At 53.6% G+C, this 7252-nt stretch overlaps 1 pseudogene; it reads right to left on the bottom strand.

The window, feature by feature from the left end:
- Positions 1–5722: 5722 nt before the first annotated feature.
- On the bottom strand, positions 5723–6027 carry LOC132593848 (transcription and mRNA export factor ENY2 pseudogene; annotated as a pseudogene).
- Positions 6028–7252: the final 1225 nt, after the last annotated feature.

A 7252-nucleotide genomic window follows, 5' to 3' on the forward strand; every position in this document is an offset into this window, starting at 1 on the left:
GACTGAGCAAAAGAGATAGACAAAGACAGAAAAAGAGAGAAGCAGAAGTTAAAAGAAACACAAAAACAGTAGCTGGGCCAAGGGAGGACAGAGAGAGGAGGAAAAGATAAGCAGCAAGGGAGAGAGAGAGGAAAAAAAAGACATAAAAAGATAATTCATTCGACAAATGTTTGCTGAGCACCTACTACGTGCCAGGTGCTGCCTTAGGCATTGTGGATGCAACAATGGACAAAAGAAAAAACCCTGTCCTCGTGGGTCTCTCTAGTGGGAGAAATAGAGAAACCCAGAGAGACAGATAAAAACCCAGAGAAGCCCACAGAAAGACCAAGAGGCAACTGTTTGGAGAGACCAAGAGACAGAAGAGGCACAGAGGATAGGAGTGCAGAGATGGAGAGAGCAGTGGACCGCAAGACAGAGACAGAGCAGAGGGACGTGAAGGTGTAGGCTGGGAGTGCGGGTGGACGGACAGCATTCCAAGGGTGGAGAGGGCACAGCCCAGTGGACAGTGCCGAGAAGCCTTTCTCGTGCTAGGCTGCTCTGTGCTCCCCTCCCCACTCCCAGTGTGCTTGGGGGCAGGTCCCCAGCCCTCAGTGAGCAGGAAGCAGATCTCGGGTTCCAGTGACATCAGCCTTGGAGACTGTGGGCTGCTCTAGGGTCAGGATCCCAGTCTGACCCTGAGATGCCCAACAAGCACGTGTGGACTTCAGGTACTATCTTCTCATTATACGGATGGATGGGTGAACTGAGGCCCAGGCTAATGAGGCAGGAGGGCTGCTGGGCTTCCTGGGTTGGGGCCAGCGCTAGACAAAGGACAGAGTGCTGACCTGGGAGCCAGGCCCCGTTTTTGAGTCTGGCTCTGCCCGTGACGCCTGGCTCTCCTCCTCACAGAGCGGTGGAGGGTGGGCTGTTACCACCGTGGAGTCTATGAATCACGTGAGAGTAAGTTTTGGAAGAGACCCGTGTTTGAAAGCCGGGACTTTGACAGTTGCTGATGTCTGTTTCCGTGGAAACGGAGCTCAGAATGGGAGAATGAGCTGGAGAGCTCTGCTCTGAGTGTCCCAGATAGCTGGGGAAGAGGGCAGCCACCACACCCTCCTTCATCTGTGGGCTCTGGAGTCCTCAGTGCCCCAGGGGCTGACCCCACGGGAGGGGTGGCTCCCAGGGACATTGACTGAATGCTCACTGGGTGCCCCGGCCCAGAGTCATGAATGACTCAGATGAGGAAAGCCTGTGGTCTACACAACACTCACCCTCAGGCTGGACGTATTCTGTCTGAGCACAGATCCTTTGTTCACTCAACGCACATGTAAGCTAGGTCCTGGGCAGCACAGAGGTGAACAGGACACAGTCCTTGGCCTCCTTCAGGGTCCACGGGTGCCTACACTGGGCCCCAAGTTCCCAGGCTCTCACAAAGTCAATGCAGAAGGTGCTGAAGCTCCCGGGTGTCCCGTCCTTGCACCATGCCACCCCCTCAAACTCCCGAACCAACTGTGGCACTCTGACCTGTTAGCTGTCCTCGGCATCATGCTGCTCCCTTGCCTGGGATCCCTTTACCACTGCTGGGCTGCCTAGCAAACTCCTACTCAAACTTCAAAGCCCCAGCTCCAAGCTTAGGTCCTCTGCAAAGCCCCCTCCACTAGACGGTAAGTACCTCGAGGGCCCAGGCCCAGTCTCCTCATCTCATTCCCAGAGAGGTTCCCATCTGTGTTTGCTGCTACCTTACCATCTTCTTAGGGACTTTGCTCTAACGTCATCCTGGACCTCCACTCAGGACCTCTGGCCTCTCCCACTCTACTCCATCCTTCCAGTCAGCATTTACACAGGTCTAGTCTCTCCTGTCTTCAACCCAAATACAGCAAAGCTCCTTACCCAGAGGTGCTCGTCTGTCTCTTACCCCTCACAACCAAACTTCTTGAAAGAGTAGTCTGCACTGATTGTCTCCGCTCCCACATGTCCATCGCCATGATCTGGCTTCTGCCCCCATCGCTCCCCTAAGGCTGCTCTCACCAGCCCACCATGCCCTCTGCAGAGCGCTGTCTGAAAGCCATGTTCATGCACTCTGCTACTCAACCACTGTCAGGCATTCAACATCCTCCCTGCAGCACTGTCTTCCCTGGCACCCCTCCCCAGGCTTCTTCCCCACTGGCCCCTCTGGACAGGCCTCCTCAGCCTCCTTCACCAGCTCCTCTTTCATCAGACCTGCTGGTGCTCCTCAGAGCTCCATCTCCAGCTTCTCCCTGAGAGTGCTTGTCCACTCCCATTGGGGTCCAAGGAAGGCCACCTCCTCCAGGCCACCATCCCTGACCCCCCAGACCAGCTGAGCACCACTGTAACATGTAAAATGCCTGTATCCTCCGTTGTGACACTTGCCATGTTGTATCATAAGTACCAGTGGAGTTGTCTGCTGCCCCCATAGACTGCAAAGTCCCGGGGATCACGTCTACCCCTGGTGCCCAGGACACTGGTAAGCGACGGGCTGCAGAGGGAGACAGGAGCCAGATCGTGAAGGACCTTGAACTGTTTTTTTTTTTTTTGCGGTACGCGGGCCTCTCACTGTTGTGGCCTCTCCCGTTGCGGAGCACAGGTTCCGGACGCACAGGCTCAGTGGCCATGGCTCACGGGCCCACCGGACCGGGGCACGAACCCATGTCCCCTGCATCGGCAGGCGGACTCTCAACCACTGCGCCACCAGGGAAGCCCTAGGACCTTGAACTTTTTACTGAGGACCTTGGGCTTCATCCTGCATGAGATGAAGAGTTTTAAGCACTGAGGAGTTTTAAGCAGGAGTGTGCCATGGCCACATCTGTGCCTTAAACGCATCCCTCTGGCTGTCAAGGAGAGGGCGGGTGGTTGGGGGAGAGTCTGAAGGCAGGGAGATCCACGGGGGCTGTAATCCGGGGCTCGACTGCGGTGATGACAGTGCAGGGAGGGGCTGGGGGGAGCGGACAGAACGTGGGGTGCTTATTAGATACAGCTGACCAACCCTGGTATTGGCTGGGGGTGAGGAAGACAAGGAGCAGAGATCCACTCAGGGTTCTGGCCCGGGTGCTGGTGTGGTGTACAGAAATAGGCGCTGCACAGGAACCAGATAGGGAGAAAGAAGGAGTGCGGCTCTGGATACTTGGACCTTGAGGCACCTGAGGAACATCCAGGTGGGAATGCCTTGTAACTACACGGACATGGTGCTGAGAAAAAGCTCTGGGCCAGATGCAAGAGTCATCGTCACAGAGGTTAGGTGTTGTCCATGCCATGTGCATGGCTGAACTTGCCCAGCGAGAAAGAGGTCAAGGACAGAGACTGAGAGATGCTCATTTGCGGTAGACTGTGTTTCTGTTTCGCAAACATCCACCCCCTTTCTGTGGGAGGCACACTCTTCCCTTCCCTACGGAGGCTGGGGTTGGCCATGTGACTTGGGAGGAGATGCGATGCTTGCATGGGTTGGCTTGGCTCCTGGTGCTCTTTTCACCCACTCTAAAAAAATCATGCCAGGCAGCCTCTGCCCCTCAGCCTGGGTCCGGGCAGGGGAGACCCACGGAGCAGGTTCGAACTGCACCCTGAAGCAGAGCCGTCCAGTTGACTGCGGACCTGTGAGTGAGAAATAAACGGCTTTTATTATAAGCCACTGAGATAAGGGGGCTCTTTGTTATGTAACATTGGATTAGCAATAGCCTGACTAATAAAATTTTGAGAGGAGGCTGGAGAAAAAAGAATCCTTCAGAGGATAACAGGAGCAACAGTCAGAGGGGAAGGAAGGAAATCAGGAGAGAGCTGCATTCCTGAAACTGTGGTAGGAGCGGGTTTCAGGAGCATCGGGACTGCGGATGCTCCGAGGTCCGCACTGTTTGCACCACGCCAGTCTTCTTCCGGACAGGTTATGCCCGGATCACCTTAGCTACCCTTCCAGGCCTGAATCTAAATTCCAGATGTTGATGACTCTCCCAACTACATCTCCGGGGCAGGCTGCTCTCCGGGACTCCAGGCTCATTACCTACCTGTCTCCTGGATGTCTCCATCTGGACATCCAATGGGCTTTTCAAACTCACCACATCCCAGACTGCGCTCTTCATACTCCCCCACCCACAGACCTGCTCCCCCACCTGGACTCCCTGACTGGAAGCCCCGTCACCCACGCCAGAAGCATAGGAGTCATTTTCGGCTCCCTCACATCCTGTCAGCTACCGAGCCCAGGAGATTCCCATCCATCAGCTTCTCTCCACCTCGCTGGCCTAGCACCCCTCACCGAAGCTGCCGCTGGGTCCCTCACTGCATTCCGCGCTTGGCTCTTCCACAATGGCCCCCTGAGGGCTCTTTCTGAAGCAGAAATAGGTCACCCCCTGGTTAAAGCCCCTGCCGGCAGGACAAAGACCAAACTTCTTAGCATGACACCCAAGGCCCTGAATGGTCCAGCGTCAGCTGAATGAATTAATGAATGTCGTCCCTTCTGTCTGAAACACATCCTACACCTGCCTCCCACTGCCTAACTCCCACTCAAACTTGGCCCCCTCCAGCTTTCTCTGACCACCTCCCACTTCATCCCCCCCACACACATACACACACTGGGCTAGTTTAAATGCCTCCCACCATTTTTTTTTTTTTTTTGCCTGCTCTGGGTCTTCGCTGCTGCTCGCAGTCTTTCTCTATGGGGAGTGGGGACTACTCTTCGTTGCGGTGCGCAGGCTTCTCATTGCAGTGGCTTCTTGTTGCCGAGCACGGGCTCTAGGTGCGCAGGCTTCAGTAGCCGTGGTGCGTGGGCTCAGTAGTTGTGGCGTGCGGGCTTTGCTGCTCCGTAGCGGGTGGGATCTTCCCCGACTAGGGATTGAACCCATGTCACTGCAGGCAGATTCTTAGCCACTGCGCCACCAGGGAAGCCCAAGTGAATTATTTTATTCAACATTTAAGACATTTTTATTGAGAACCTGTTCTAAAAGTGGGGATAAAACTCCCATGCATGCAAAACAAAAACAAAAACAAAACTCCCATGCACAGTGCTTAAATTCTAATGAGGGAAATAGTAAGAAAAAAATAAACAAACATATGTCAGGTGGTAATGGTTGCTATGGAGAAAAATAGAACAGGATAAGGAGTGGGGACAGGAGCCATTCCACAGAGGTGCTTTAGGGAGGGTTCCAGTGATGTTTGATCAAGGACCTAGAGGCAGTAAAGGAATGAGGGAAGCCTTGATCTGGGGCAAAGTGTCCCAGGAAAAGGGAATAGCAGGGGCAAAGGTATGGCAGGTGAGTGAAAACAGAGACATGCTGGTCCAAGGCAGGGTGGAGGAGGCAGAGAGGAACCCTGTCACGGAACTGGACAGAGTTTTACTTTCAGAAATAAAACCACAAAACAACACAATCTCATTCAATCTTTTTCTTTAATTAATTAATTTATTTTTGGCTGCGTTGGGTCTTCGCTGCTGCGCATGGACTTTCTCTAGTTGCAGAGAGCAGGGGCTACTTTTCGTTGCGGTGCGTGGGTTTCTCATTGCGATGGCTTCTCTCATTGAGGAGCATGGGCTCTAGGCGCACGGGCTTCAGTAGGTGTGGCTCACAGGCTCAGTAGTTGTGGCTCGCGGGCTCTAGAGCTCAGGCTCAGTAGTTGTGGCGCACGGGCTTAGTTGTTCTGCATCATGTGGGATCTTCCCAGACCAGGGCTCGAACCCGTGTCCCCTGCATTGGCAGGCAGATTCTCAACCACTGTGCCACCAGGGAAGCCCTCTAATTCAATCTTAAAGGCTGGCATGCTGAGCAAGGGATGTTCTTATTCTTTGTAGGAGCTCCTTCTTTACACTGTCAGGTACCAGGGCTCTGCCTTTTGGTGTGATTTCAGCCACCAAGTCATCAACAGTAACGTGTTCTAGTCCTTTTTCTTTCATTACCTCTTTACAGTGTGCCTTCTACAGATCCTTCCAGCCACATTCAATTAATTTAGCTCTAGCAATTTTTTGACGTGTTCTCTTTCTCCAGTTTCTATCCACTTTTGGTTAATCACTGCTATCATCTACTCATCTTTGTTCATTTTACTAACCACCATCACTGCGGGCGAGGGCTGTCCCTTCCCAGTGACAAAATGACCCTTGTCCTGATGACCGTTACCTACCACACTCTTCAGCTGCCCGGACCTAGACCCTCCATGGAGACTTCTCCTTGAGTTCATGAGAATGAACTCCAGGCTGGGGCACTCTGGACAGGAGGTGAGGGAGGTGTAGCAGGAACCAGGGAAGGGGCAGAGCGTCAGCGTCCTCGCCCTAGCCATCCCTGGCACGAACTTGCTTTGTATGTTTTTGTACTTCCCAGTCAGTGTCCCTGGCTCAGGGCTCAGCACATAGTAGGTACTTTCTAGACAGAACTAAACCCATCCAAGAAATTGCCTAAAACCCATTTTGCTACAAGGTGGCTCAGGACATCAGAAGGCATCATCAGAAGATGTAAAAACACATTTGATTCTAAACTTAAATCCTCTTCCTTCTTCCTGAGAACCTCTCTGTTTGCTGGCTCTGCTATGCTATAACATCAGGAGTAATCATCTTTTTCGAGTTACAAAATGTTACCCCAATTACTACCTCCTCAGAGCCTCCACACAACCTTCACAGTAGTGACTCTCCATTGTCCAGAGGTGTCAGAACTGTGGGCTCGGCCAACACTTACGGACAGCCCAGCAAAGGATTCCCCGTCAGTTCCCTCATTTAACATCCTCATTTCACAGACAGACTCAGAGACAGAATATCATCTGCCCAAGGTCCAGCAGCGAGGCCCTGAGCCAGGCTGAAGCCAAGTCTCCAGGCCCTGGATTTTGCACTCCTCCCATGGAAGCCCCCAATGCCCTTGAGGAAACTTCTGCTGAAACTGGGGCTGACCAGCCTGGGCCTGAGCCTCCCTGGGCAGAGTTACCCAAGGTATTGACCCGAGGTGCCTCCTCAAAATCCCAGGACCCAGCGGGCAGGAAGGGGATGGGCTGCGTGCTCAGCATCCATTCGAATGTCCCTGGGCGTGGTGTGGAGGACAGTGGGGCAGCCCCCAGACTCCCAGCAGCTGTGGGGAACACAGAAACAGAGCTGCAAACCAGGGAGAGGAAAAGGGATCCTCTGGCATCCTTGGCAAGCACAACCTCCTGGGTTGAGCCCATGGACCTGAAGCCTCATTCCTTTAAGTGCCACCTTCTGGAGGCCTGGCCCCCACCAACCTGATCCCAGAGCCCAGGATTTCTGCCCCCCAGTTTCTGGCACCTGAGTGAAGGAGTGGTCATCTTAGCCTAAACT

Source organism: Globicephala melas, chromosome 1, assembly GCF_963455315.2.
Source record: "Globicephala melas chromosome 1, mGloMel1.2, whole genome shotgun sequence".
Taxonomy (NCBI): domain Eukaryota; kingdom Metazoa; phylum Chordata; class Mammalia; order Artiodactyla; family Delphinidae; genus Globicephala; species Globicephala melas.